This window comes from Melozone crissalis, unplaced genomic scaffold (assembly GCF_028551555.1).
Source record: "Melozone crissalis strain CALT ecotype California unplaced genomic scaffold, PUWL_Pcris_2 ptg000110l_1, whole genome shotgun sequence".
Classification (NCBI taxonomy): domain Eukaryota; kingdom Metazoa; phylum Chordata; class Aves; order Passeriformes; family Passerellidae; genus Melozone; species Melozone crissalis.
Window position 1 is genome coordinate 1,923,963 of NW_026535887.1, and position 14,546 is coordinate 1,938,508.

At 47.9% G+C, this 14,546-nt stretch overlaps 1 protein-coding gene across 4 annotated transcripts in view; it reads right to left on the bottom strand.

Annotated features, from left to right (window-relative positions):
- PODXL (podocalyxin like) overlaps positions 1-14,546 on the bottom strand; it is a 45,424-nt gene that overhangs the window by 15,880 nt on the left and 14,998 nt on the right. The gene's annotated exons all lie outside the window — the stretch shown is intronic.

Below are 14,546 nucleotides of genomic sequence, written 5' to 3' on the forward strand. Positions count from 1 at the left end.
ATTCCATGTTCTGGTGTCACTGTGTCCTGCAGGAAATACAGCTGAGAAGGACAAGAGGAACCTCCAAACACAGTCAAACTAGCAGGACTTTAGAGCAAGAGCAGGAGGACAAGGCCTGCTGGGTCTCAGGACAGGTTTCCCTCAGATGGGAAGTCCAGCAACTTCCATGAAAAGCCCTACAAGTGGTTCCCAAAATAAAGCAGGTCCAGCCCTTGTAAGGGGACAGCCAAGCGATGCACTGACTGCAAGTGTCCATCCCTGCTAGGAGGGTCTCCCCCATCGCTGAAAGAGATAAGGTGACACAGAATCACAGAGTCATTAAGGTTGGAAAACACCTCCAAGATCATGAAGCCAAATTACCTCACATTATCACATGCAAAGAGATCTGTGTTTGTTTCTGGAGAATACTTTAAGCTTTCAAATGATGAAGCTGTTCCTCAGTGGGGGATGCAGCTGAAGGACAGCTCACCTGACAAGAGAGAACTCTCCCACTGCAGAGAGCTCTGCAATGTGCAGCAATGCCAAAATGGGATATTTTCACTGCTAAACCAGTATAAAAACCTAGGTCTATTCTTCTGTTTGTAATCACTGCAGGAGCTCCATCATTGGCCAGAGAGAATTTCCCTATGTGGCAATCACCAGTTCTGGGCTCTTGCTCAAATTCACCCCTGGAAAAGTTTGACCAATTTTTCACCTTTCAGGAAACATGGGCTGAGCCACTTTATCCATGAATCCCTCTGGAGTCAAAGCAATGACCTGATTTGGGGAGAAAGTTCTTCCACTTGGGGACTGTATACAAGAACTGCTATATTTAATTATTTTTTTCCCCATGAAGAATTCGTATATTATTTCCAACCCTCCAAAACCGGAGTCACACTTCCAAGGATTGATTTTTAGCCTAATGCTGCTCTCCAGAAATCTGCTTTGCTCCTCCATGCTGGCATGCAGGCAAAGTATCTTCTCTTACAGAGCCTGTCTATTGACACTCATTGTGCATGATGAAGCTCAAGTTTCTGGTGGGAAAATTTACCTCCACCATGTCAGGATCTGGCTTGAGAAGGAGCTGGGGAATGGGGTTTGGGATGGGGAGGCTGCAACAAGTTTGGGTTCCTGTGGGAACTGCCTGGGGACAGAGTGGGTTTGGAGGGGGCAGAGGAGCTACGGCTGGGCCTTGCATAGTCATCCAAACAGGGAATGGAAAGGAATGAAATGGAATATAGAATATTTCAGTTGGAATGGACCTGCACTGATCAGCTCATACAACTGCCTGACCATTTCAGGGGGATCACAGTACCACAGAGTGATTTGGGTTGGAAGGGACCTCAAAGATCATCTCATTCCAACCCCTCTTGCCATGGCAGGGACACCTTCCACCATCCCAGGGTGCTTCCATCCATCCTGGCCTTGAACATTTCCAGGGATGGGGAAACCACAAATTCTCTGGGCACCCTGTGGCAGGGCCTCCCCACCCTCCCAGACAAGAATTTCTTCTCAGTATCCCATCTAACCCTGCTCTCTGTCCCTTTAAAGCCATCACCCCTTGTCGTGTCACTCTGTGCCTTTGTAAAAGTGCAGATCTCCTCCCAAAACATGGTTTCCTCACCAGCCACCAAGAGCAGCCACTCCTGGAAACACAATCAGGATCTGAGTGTAACTGAAAGCAGCAGCATGAATTATTTTAGGAAACACTTGGCTGGTGAGAAAACATTTCCATTACATCTGCAGGAAAAGGGCTTTTGTGGAGATAAGTCATGTTTCCTATAGGCTGACCACTGTCTGCAGGAGAAGAAGAGGTGAAGAAGTAAAACACCATCACAGGGTCCTGACAGATAAACCCCACCCAGCTGCTGAAGATAGAAGGGACTTTTGACCTACCACCTCCTTATCTGTGTTATCAATTTGTGTGGCTTGAATTATCAGTGATGGTTGCACCAAGCTGGGGAGAGACCAGGCATCCAGTGAGCCACAAAATGGGTCTGTCTCATAAATAGGGTGTAAAAGTTTGGCAGGGGGTCTGACAACAAAAGAGGTACCAAAAAAATCCCCTAAAGGTAGAAACAATACAAAAGAGATGTAAAGAAAGAAAGGGTTGGAAGGAAGGAAAGACGAAATCCCCCACTGCTCTCATTTCCTCTTCATGCCCCAGGCTCATCCCAGAGGGGCAGAAACTAAAGGCTCCCAACAGAGGTCAAAAAGACAATTCAATTCAACTCAGTCCAAGAGAAGGGGACAGCACCCTGCTTTGGCTGCGGGCCAGTCCTGGTGGCCAGCTGGGACCACCCTGTGATCCAAGGAACCAGGATCCCTGCCCCAGCACTTTCCTGTCCCACCCTGGGGAGATACAGATAGGATTTTACCACTTTTAGCAAAAAACTGAGAGCAAAAGCCCAAAGCAAGGGGTTATTCTGCTAATGGAGAGATCTGGTGAGATTCTCCAGGCTAGTCCTGGCTGGGGTGGTAGCAGGGTCTTTTTTGGGGCACAGAGTGACACAGTCCCCCCCCCGAAAAAAAAGACTGGGAGAAGAACCAAGACTCAAGTTGCTGCCAAAAATCTCATTAGTATTCTATCTTTCTGTATCTCTGCATCCACTCCTAGTGTTCCCCTTCACTAAGGTCAAAAGACATTAAAAATCCATTTATTCTTCCTCATTAAGCCAGGACCAGTGATTTAAGTGGATTCAAGCATCATGGGCTGGACCTAAAGCACACCAGTGGAGAGGGGCTGTGGCTACAGAGCTACAGAGGAGCAGCAACATCCATCTCCACACCCCTCCTGCAGGTTTTGGGGCACCTTTCTGTCAGCATAATTTTCCTTTTCTATCCTGCTGCATTAAATTAAACTGTGTTCTCTCTGCTGCTGCACCAGGTGCTGCTGCAGTCACGGGGCTCAATACCTTCCTGCAGCTTTATTGCTCTGAGCTTAATGTTGTTGTTTGTCCAGGGACTCTGTCTCACTGCAGCTTTAGGAAAAAATGCATTTCATTTAGAAAAATTGCCTTTTTTTTTTTTTTTTTTTTTTTTATATCTTGCAGGTCACCACCCACAGAAGACCTGGCTTAGGCTAAGCCATTGCAAACTTGATTCCAAAGCAGAAACAGCTACAGAGCAAGCACCACAGTCCCAGGAGTCACTATTTTCCTTCCACACATACTGTATCTCTTTCAAATGCCAGAAAATGGGATTTTTTTTCAATGTCTTCCCCCCTCACTAGCCACCTGTGCCAAATTGCAGTGTTGGACCCAAGGGTAATAACTGGTAACGAGCCCCTGTTTGCCTGGGCTGGTGGCCAGTATTGCCTGACAACTGTCCCCAGCAGAAGAAATGAAAAGGATCTGGTTGAAGGACGAGAAAAGCCCTGGTAAGAACAGCCAGACAGGACAGGATTATGTCTGGGGCCCCTTCAGCATGAAAATCACTCACAAAAGATACAGTAAGTCCTTTTGCAGGGGACAAGTGATCCCTTCATGCCGTGAGCCCGGAGATAAAAGGATTTAAGACATCTATGAGAGAGGAGGAGGATGGAGCATGGAGATCCTCCAAGTTATCACTCCCCTTACCCAGAGGAGACCCTTCCCAAAAGAAAGTCCACATGAATTTCAGCCAGAGTCCCTCACCCTGTTTTCCAGAAGGCAGAAAAAAACCACCGGCCCCTGACCTTCCTGGCTGCATTTGGCACGCCAAGGCCGCTTTTCTGATTTCACTTTTCTGGACCGTCACCAATTCCCCATTTTACAGAAGATGAGAGTGATTTAGCTGCTACTGGGGGTATTTTGACCTGGCTGCAGTGAGTCCAAAGGTTGGTCTGTGCTTCTCTTTTCGTGTCCCTCAGAAAAGCCAAAGCTGTGGGGCTGGTTGTGGGGTGGATCTGTGGGGGGAGGCCGCGAGGCCTGCAGGCACCCGCGGCCAAACGGGAGGAAATGAGCGCGCTGCAAAAACATGATTTCATGTCCGGATACGTGTATCCCACAGCCAGGCCTGTGACACAGTGTGACTGGGACAGCTGGGGACAGCCAGGAGGGGACACAACTTTCCCTTATTGCTAATTACCCAGACAGGCTCATTCGGCCCATTTGGGAGGCTGACAGAGCCTCTGTGGATGGGGATGGGGTGGGAACTCTCTGGTCAGGGGCTAGTGGGATGTGGAAAGTCACCTGTCACAGACATCTTTTATGAAAAATCCTTTCCTTAGGATTTTTCCTCCTGAGAAGCTGAGAGGCTTCAAAAACAAAGTGTAAACAATGATTATCTGCTGCTGTGGAATGCAACAGGTGCATCTGTGATTGGCCCATGTTAATTGTTTCTAATTAACGGCCAATCACACTCAGCTGGCTCAGACTCTCTGTCCGACACACAAGCCTTTGTTATCATTCTTTCTTTTTCTATTCTTAGCTAGCCTTCTGATGAAATCCTTTCTTCTATTCTTTTACTATAGTTTTAATATAATATATATAATAAAATAATAATTCAAGCCTTCTGAAACATGGAATCAGATCCTCATCTCTTCCCTCATCCTAAGACCCCTGTGAACACAGGTCACAGTCACCCAAAATGTAAAAGGAAGGGTGATCTCCTTTGTGCCAGCACAGCTCCTCACAATAGCAGGTACAGACACAACTCTGAGCTGCTTGCACCATCTCTAACTCATGGAATCACAGAATGGTTTGGGTTGAACAGGACCTTAAAGGGCCTCTAGTCCAACCCTCTGCCATGGGCAGGGACACTTTCCACTATCTCAGGATGCTCCTTGAACACTTGAACACTTTCAGGGATGGAGGAGACACAGATTCTCTGAAGGCATCACCATCCTCACAGGAAGAAATTTCCTACTAATTTCCAACTAATATCTAGTATAAAGTGTCTCTCTCCCAGTTTAACCATGCCACGGAGTGATGCTCTGGTTGTAACCTCAGCGCGGTGAGTACGTGAAATTTTGCAGGCTGGGGAAGGCATTCAGGGGAGAAGCTTTTTTGGAAAGGTCAAGGCTTGGAGAGTAAAAAGAGAATCAAAGAGGCTTAAAATGCAAAGTGAAAGGACACATCCCGTCCATCCTCCCAGAGCCCATCCAAAGCCACCGATTATTCCCTCTCCAGGCAGCTCCTCTGATTATTCCCTCCCCAACAGCTTCCCCTTCCTATTTTGGTAACACCTCCCCCTGTCTCCCCCCCATCCACCTTGTTCAAACAGCTCAGATATTGGCTGAAAATCTATTAATAGTGAGAAAAGGAAACTCAAAAGAATAACTTAGGAAATGGTGGGTGACACACCCCAGGCCGGCGGGCTCGGAGCCTTAGGGCAGCAGCTCCTGCTCCTCCCAAGGCGGGATGAGAAAGCCAAGGAGCCTGAGCAGCCCAGGGAAGGGGAAGGGATGTAAGCCAGGCCCTGAGGAAGTTCCTATTTTCCTCCCCTTTTGTGCAGCCTTTCCTGATTGAACAGGGGCAGCGGGTTGAGTTCATCAAAGGCAAAGCAGGGGCTGAGGCTCCAGGGGTGGCCTTTCCTAGGGGACAGCATTTGCCAAAGGGAGTGAGGAAGCTCCTGGACTTTTCTTTGCATTGCAAGAAGCTCTTGGGAGAAAGGAGGGCTTTATCCACCCTTCTGCAATGCAGCCATATCTGAGGTGCAGCAGAGCCCAGCCACTGCAGAGGACAGGAAATCTGTCACCTCCTTTTGAAACTGTGAGAGGGATCAGATTGGCAGAATATCACAGAGCAGTGTTATTTATCCTGGAATTAAGCTGGGCTGCCAGAGCAAGTGGTTACTTCACAGAGTTTTTAATTTTGCCTGTGCAGAGGCTCTTTCCCTTCCATTGGCTTAGGGATAGATGGGATCCAAACAGGGTCTTCCTGAGCTGCCTGCAGAGATTTTAGTGAGGGATGTGGTTCAAGGACGGTTTGCACACCACCCTGGCACTCTCCATGTCTTAAGATGCTTTCCTAATGGGCATCACCCAACCCCTCTGCTGCCAGCCTCACCATCAGCTTTATGAAATGGTTTCACCCAGGCCAAAGACTAGCTTGGCTTCCAGGGTTAGAGAATGGGGAAGGGTCCAACAGCAGCTGCCAGAGCATTTGCCTCTAATCCATCAGTCCAATCATCCAGTGCAGACATATCCTCTCCAAACCCCTGCCAGAACAAAAACTGCTGCAGAACACTTTTGATAGAATTGCTCTGCGAAATGTTCAAGATGAGACCTAATGGCTGGCTCTAATTAGTGCTGCAATAACACTTGGGGAGGGGCTGCATGAAAGATGTGTGGCAGCAGGTCAGGGGAGGGAATTCTTGGCTGTGAGAGGGGTGAGATCCTGGCACAGGATCCCCAGAGAAGCTGCAGCCCCTGGAAGTGTCCCAGGCCAGGCTGGATGGGGCTTGGAGCAGCCTGGCATAGTGGAAGGTGTCCCTGCCCATGACAGTGGGGCTAGAATGAGATGATCTTTAAGGTCCTTTTTAAACCAAACCATTCTATGGTTCTATGAAATGAATGTGCCTGGACTCTGATTTAAAGCCATTGGGTTTATTGTCAGCAGGGAGCCTCCTTTTCCCTGCTGTGAAAAGATTCTATTGAAAAAACTCTTCAAATTGCTGCTGTTTAGATCGTGTGTGAAGTGACAGTGAGATCAAGGCCATAATGCTGACAGTGCCCTCCTCTCTGCTGTCAAATTGAAGGAATCTGCAGCCACTGCATCTGCCCTGAAACTCTTCCCAATAAACCCTTACTGTCTGGACTTGGAGCAGGGCAGGGGGAAGAAATGGATGTGCTTCAAGCCCCAAGCAGTGTTGCCTCATCTCCAGATGGAGAGGAGCACCCAGGGCTTCCTACTCCACTGCCAGCCTGGAGATACCCCTTGGCAAGAGATCTGGAGAATGTCCTCACAGCATTTTAACGTCATCTTGAGGACTCTGAGTCTGCAGCATTTTGCAGTGAGTCACATCCCTATGGTAGCCAAAAGGCCACTCTGCTTTGAGAACTGGGAAAAATTCAAGTTTTCCCTATTTTTACAAAATACAAATAAGGCTGAAGCCCAAAGAGTAGGACTTGAAGCAAACCTCATGTGAGCTTTGGCTGCTTCATCTTCTCTTTTAGATCTGCCTGGCTTTATTTTATTCACACAACAGCCTTTAAACCTCCTTGATTTCAAGAAACCTACCGACAGCCTGATACACTTTTCCTGCCAGGACTGCAACACATGTCCCCAGAGCCCAGGTTTTGATGAACCAGCATTTTCTGATGACAAACTTGCTTCATTAACAAATTCCCCATCAGCTCTTTCTGCAAGTGTTTGAGCCGGCTCAGCTCATCTGCTGTTTCATTTGGAAGTGTGACAAATATTAAAAATAATCATCCTAAGGCACACCTCCCCATACTCCTCTTTTCCTGTAGCCCTCTTCACACTCCCTTGGTCCCTCTAAACACCACATTTGGGGAGGCAGAAATGGGTTCATTTGCTGCACTAATTAATGACCACACAGTGGGTTTGAGGGAGCAGGAATATCTCAGTGTTCCTCACTCCCACCTTCTCAAAAACATTGTCATTGAATTTCCTTCATGCCACGCTTGGAACTCTTCTGAATTCCTCCTCAGAGTCTGGAGTTTGCCTGAGATTTGTGATCAGTGGCATTTTTGACTCAAGTGGACCCAGCTGGACCATCCCAGGCTGTTCTGCATCCCACGGCCAGTTCCAGCCAGAGGTGAGGAATGCCAGCAGTGGGAAGTCCAGCCTCTCTTAGGGATAAACATAGGACATCCTATTTAGGATTGTGTCTCCACCACTCTTCTCATGGAAAAATCTGTGGCTATCTAAAAAGTGAAGGGGAAAGACGAAAAAAACACCAGAAGGAGACAGGAAGACCACTATGGAAAATGAAATCTCCAAAATCCTTCACAGGAGGTTGTTAAGGAATCAAACCAACACAAACACAAGTGCCCACCTCTATCCATGCAACCCACAGGCATTTTTCACCACTAAGCCTGGAAATAATCCTCTTTCCATCAGGAGAAAGAGGATATGTCCATTCCCATCCCAGGCCCTCCAAAACAGAGCTTGGCCACACTCCTGTCCTCTTCTGAATCCTTTGTACCCTTGGAGTGGAGCTGCCCCATGATGACCTTGCTGCTTTGGAGGAGGATTTGTGGCCTGTATCAAGATAGCATCAATCACCCATCGCTGAAGGACATGATGTCTGCTACATTTAGCCCTGAGACCTCTCTATTTCTGCAAAAATCACAGAGGACTTTGGAAGAAACTCAAGGTTTGCACCGAGGAATGGGCCAGAAAGTCTCTCTAGATCAAGGTAAAGCACAGGTGTCCCAAAGCAGTGGTTGTGAGTCAACACTACACTGAAAACTTCAGGAAAGCTGTAAGAATACAGAACTTTGTATGCTCTGAATATCTGAGGTTTATCTTCAATGTTGGAAGTCTTTAAGATGGTTTTTCAGGATGTTGTCTGTAGGCATGAGAGTAAAAATGCCTGTTTATTTTTATGGTTTTTTTAAGAAAAGGCAAATAAGTTAAAATTCTAGATTTTTCTGAATTTGGAATCTCAGGAATTCAGGAATTTCAGGTCCATGAGAAGAACCTAAAGACTGGAGCTGCCAGATTGGGAATTCCACCTTGAACATATGAGGATCCCATCCACCTTCACCACCTCTCTCCGGGGTGGAAGAAGGGTTGGAGGAACTTCACCACCTCTCCCCAGGGTTGAGGGCTGGACCATGAGTTGATTCCAACACTGAGGAGCTATGGAGCTGTCAGGGTGGTGGGAAGGAGCCCTTTGGAGAAGCCAACACCATGAACTGCTTGGCCAAAGCATCAGCTCTGCTCTCGAGGGCTGAGCGACCTCCTTTCTCCACCCTCACCAACGAGGGTGTCTGGGCACACAGATTTATTCATTCAGACAGAGAAAAAGTTCCTCCCTCTGCTTTTCACCCTAGAAAGAGGAATCATCCCTTGCTGGATTTTCCTGGAGGACTCCAGACAGCTTGGGAAGGAGTGAGGATGTGAGGCCATGAGACAGGAACTGATCTTGATGCAGCCTGATGGCTTGTCTACACAGGGGTACTCAGAAAAAATTAATCTAAAATTAAAAGGAGGTATGACTTCAGAGTGGATTAGTCAAAGTGCACACAACCCACCAGGTGGCCACTCTTGTTCAGCTTTAAATCACTCTGTATTTAATTTGGATTAAATGAAGTAAGTTAAATCAAACTCTCCTCAGCTCTTAAACCTGATGAGGGGAAGCTGATGCACTTTAGGGAGGTTAATTCAGGAGAAATTTGGTGATGGTCCCCAGAAAACAAGCTCCTAAATTATGAACTGACTAAGCATCAGGGATGGGGCATACCTTCCTCCCCAGCTGGGGTTGGCCCTTCCTCATTCCTGGGCATGGAAAGCTTTGTTTGATGTCAGATTTGATGTCACATCATAGAATCATAGATTAGTTTGGGTTGGAACAGATGTTTAAAATCTTGTCCACCCCCTCTGTAATGAAGGACATCTTCAACTAGATCAGGTTGCTCAGAGTCCCATCCAACTTGGTGTTGAACACTTCCAGGGGTGGGGCATCCACAGCTTCACAAAATGTGACAGCATCTCAGCACCCTTATCATCAAAACTCTCTGCCTTGTATCTAATCTAAAGTGAACCTTGTTCAGTTTAAAACCATCATCCCTGTCCTATTACAACAGAGCCTGTTACAATGTTTGTCCCCATCTTTCTTATAAGCCCCTTGACTACAGAAAGGCCACAATCAGGTCTTCCTGGAACTCAGTTTTTTTCAGTTTTTGCCATGGGGAAAAGCAGGGCCAAAGAAGGCAGTGGAGAGGAGAGAGCACCCTACAAGTTGTTGGGTGGCACGGGGAGATGAAATTCTTTGCCTTGCTCTCCTCTCCAGCTGGCTGGGCCCATATTTGGGTTCATGCTGAGCAAGGCAAGGATGGAGCTGGCCCTGAGCTACTCATCCTGCCAGCAGAACCTCTGCCAGCTGGCTGGCACCGGGGAAGAATTGTCACATCCAATGTCACTCAAGTTGGGTGCCGTGCATCAGCGACATGTCTAGACTTTATCCACGGGCAATGAGGGCCACAAGGATCTCCTGGAGCAGAGCTCCTGTGGGTTGGTTCTGCAACCAAAACTCCCCTCACTTTTTGTGTCACTCTAATTTTTGCAGAGAGGGAGAGGAAGGGAGGCAATATTCCCTTTTTTCTGGTAGGGGCTCTTCCTAAAGGAAAAGGATCAACTCCAAGCTCGAGGACAGGCTTCTCTGGAACCTCACAGCCTGGCAAAGCCAGACCACAGAGAGGTGTTAAAGCTGGTATTAGCAGCAGGGATCTAATGCCCAAACTTGTGCCATCAAAACTGAGGATGGCACCCACACCTGGAGGCTGAAGCTGCAGGCGCAGCACACAGGAGGTCCAAACCACAGCCCTAAGGGGCAGAAAACAAGAGGAAGAGAGTCTAAACCCAAAATAATAAGGAGACTTTGGCCTGGTCACAGGCTGCTTTTGTACAAGGGAAAAATGGAGTGGGTGAGTGGGAGAGAGTTTGTGCTGGCACGGTGCTGCTGTGGTACTGCCACACGCTGTGCCCTGCCTCTTGCACCTCCCTTTCCTCTCCACATCCCCAGAAGATTTACAGCAGGAATCGCCCTCAGAAAGAGCTCTGCCTGCTCCTGCCACCCCTGTGGGTTGTGTGGGGAGGCTGCCAGTGCCCAGGGTCATGCTCAGGGCAGGACTCGGACATTGCCTGCCTGTCCTGAGGACAGAATGGACCAGCGAAAAAGGAGATGGTGGGGACAGGATAAGGCCCAGAGCCTCACCCTCCTTTGTGCACCCAGCACCTCTGATGAGTCACAAATCAACCCAAATTTACGCCCTCCAGCCAGAAAATTTACTTTTCTGGGTGGCAAATCACATTGCCTCCCCCTGGCCCATCTCACACACCACCCACCACCAGGCCAGGATGAGGCCAAACAGGATGACCTGAAATATCTTGAACTGGATAATCCTTGTGGGTCCCTTCCAGCTGCAGATACTCTGTGATTCTGAACTCTTTGGTTTATTCACACTCTAAGGTGATGTGAAAGATGCCAAGTGACATAGAAGCCACCTCCTAGAGGCACTGGTGATGCCCTCAAGCATCCCAGCTACTCTAAGTAAAATTTTGGGTGATTCCTGGTTAAATATCCTCCCCAGTTCTGTCTACTTTGCTTCTCTTTCAGGCTATGCTGGAGACAGATTCCTCTGCAGGCACATTTGGGACACCTGCAAATCCTCACTGACATAAAAGCTTCCATCTCACACCCCTCACCCCAGGATTTTTGCAGAGGATGGATGTCAGGATTCTCCCTCCACCACAATCAGTCCCCCATGACCTTGGCTGGCCAGGGTTACTGAACCAGCAGCCCAGAGATTTCCTGTCAATGCCGTGAGGAAAGCTCTACATTTCCTTGGGATCCTTTGTGTGTCCGTGCTATTTTGGGTCCTACCTTTTTTTTTTTAATTTTCTCTTTTTTTTTCCCTCCAGTTCCACACCCACACCTCCCTCAGGGTGGGGTCTTCCCAGATGATTGGGAAGCTCTATATATACACACTGCATGCATGAGCACCTATATATATATTTATATATTTATATACTGGGCCTGTGTGTGGAGCCTCCGGGCAGGGACTTGGCAGGAGGCTCGGTGCTATTCTTTAGGTGGGGAGAGCCTCGGAAGGGAAGGACACAGCCAACCCTCCCTCTTATTCAAAACTATTTAAAGACTGTCTGGCACTGAGTTTCTTTCCCACCAAATGGCCCCAGTGACGATCTGGCTTTGCAGGCCCCTGGTTTTACAGGCCTGTGTAATCTGATCTGCTTCTATTGTTGGCAAATTTGTAATTGCCTCATTATTTAACTCTCCTGAAGCTTTACAGAAAGAGAAATCCATTTTAGCTTTTTGTTTTGTTGTTTGTTTGTTTGTTTGTTTTGTTTTGTTTTTCAGGAGAAGCGGGACTCGGTTCCCATCTGAAGCACTCGTGTTCTTTGATAGCTCCTGGTCCTCCCCTCCTTAAAATAAATACACATGATCACAGAAATCACTTATTAAAGGCACAAACAGTGAGAAACTACCTTTTGCACTGCTGTCCTAGGGCAGGACCCTCCAGCACAGCATATTTGTTACCTAATGGCCTCTTCAGTGGAACTAGAAGCAGCGCAAGCAAAGGAAGTGTCCAAGGCCAGGTTGGATGGGATTTGAGCAACCTGATCCAGAGGAAGGTATCCCTTCCTAGGGGGTGGAATGAGATGGTCTTTAAAGTCCCTTCCCACCAAACCATTCTGCAGTTCCATGTTCTAGGATTTGCCCCCAGGGAGGAAGGATGCTCCTGTAAGCACTGTGTGCTGGCTCACCTCCTTGCTGAGCCACAACTCTCTAAAACAACCCTTGTTGCACTTGTCAACCTCTCCCTGCCTCAGTTTCCCCATCTCTACCTGCAATAATGGACAGATTTTGGACAGAGGAGCTGTCTTCATCTGCAGGCTGATCCAGCACCTTGCTAACCGGGGCCCCAACCTTGGTTGGGTGCCAGAGCAATACAAATAATTACTAATAGTAAATCCCATGGGAGTCTATTACATTATGGTTCAACTTCCTCCCAAACAATTGCTCCTCTTCCTTGCTTTGTGTGTTCTTCAAAAGAAGCGGCTGCTGTGCTTTAGGGCTGGGACACAGGCCCTGGTAAACACACACCCAGCGTTCCTGCTCAGCAGGGCCTGGGCAGCAAAAAGGAGATAAATCTGCTTTGAGACAATCACACTGCAGGCTGAAAAAACCCTGGGGGTTTCATGGAAATGGCAAGGTAGCTGCACGAAGCAGGGTTTGTCCTGTGGAGTCCCTCAGGGCACATTTGTTCTCTGGTTTGGGGATGGTGTTACTCAGAGTGGCAATGAGAGCAAGAAATGCAAAAAGCAGAAGTGGCCACTGGTCTCAGGGCTCAAAACACCTTCATTCAGAGGGTGGTGAGGGTGCTGGCAGTGCAGGAGCACTCAGCTGAGGGAAGCAAGGATTTACTGTGGGCACATCTCTTGCCAGTGCTTGGACATGTCCCTGCTTTCCACCTGCACTGTACCACCCAAAAAGTACATAAATTTTTATAAACTATTAGAGTTAATTAGAGTTTGAGTAGTTTATTTTCTAGGGCAGCTGCAAGGGGAAATGAAACTAGAATGATTATTAAGTAAATGAATGAGGTTAGTTGACCAACGATGATGAATGAGTGTTCTACTGGTTGGCTGCCTACTCAGGTTAGGATGAGGACGTTAGCGACATAAAGATGGCCCAGAAATGGGAAGAAAAATGCCCTTGGCCCACCGCCAGTGGATCAAATTGCCCTTGTAAGGCCTGCAGGGTATGGGAGCACCACAATGCCATAGGCTTGGGTGCAATGTCAAACCCCTAGAGGAGTTGGGAACCCAAAATACCAAGTGTCCAACAAAAGGTGTGATGGTAACACAGAGAGGCCATCCCAAAGTGGCTTGAGGGGGCTTTGGGTGATCTTTCTTGGGTTCTTGGGGCCTCAGTCAAACAGCTTGCCCTGCAACACATGGTGGGATATCTCTGAGGAGGTTCTCCCATTGCCAGGACCAGAAATTAAGGCCTGCACAGCAAGTGGCAAAGTGGAGAAGGAAGAAAGGTCTTGCTTCTTAATCAGTCAACTGGCCTGACTTAATGCTGACAAAGAACAATGTCTATTTTGGTCATCCCTTCCAAGATGGAGCCTGCAAAAGCTTTAATTAGTCAATTAAAAGTGGCTTTGTCATAGGAGATGAGACACAACCGGGATCAGCCAGCTGGGTTCTTGGCTGCTGAATGACATTGTCTTTCCAGCCCAATGACCTCATTGTTAATGACTCAATAGGGGAACAATGTTGTCCACCCAGCAGCCCAGCAAGGAGTGAGATTCCTGCCTGGTTACAGCTGAGCAGAAGAGCATGGGAAGTTGTGGGATGTCACTGGGTTGGGGATGCAATGCTTTGCACTCGGTAGGTTTCAATGGCGTGGTTGCGTGCTGAGAAACTCCAGCCAAAAAAATGTCATATATGAAAAAAAATACAGCACACAACAAGGGTCAAACTCAGGTTCCCAAAACTCCCATGACAGGTAGTGAGTTTGAGCAGAAAGAGATTTGCTGGTTGGGGATGCAATGCTTTGCACTCAGTAGGTTTCAATGGTGTGGTTGTGTGCTGAGAAACTGAAGCCAAAAAAAAAAATGTAATATATGAAAAAATACAGCACACAACAAGGGTCATACTCAGGTCCTCAAAACTCCTATGACAGGTAGTGAGTTTGAGCACAAAGAGATTTGCCAGGCAGGGAGGAAAAACCTAAATGGTATCTAGAGGAAAGCAAAGCTTAAAAGCTTACAGCACCTACACCCAGGGTGGCTGGATGGAACAGAGCCTGTCCATGTCACCTTTTGAGCTCAGGGCTTTGCTGAGCTCAAAAACATCTCCCTGCCATCAAGCCCTTCTCTCCAGGGCAGTGTCTGGAGGCTGTGCCACAGGGTAAGGGAAGGG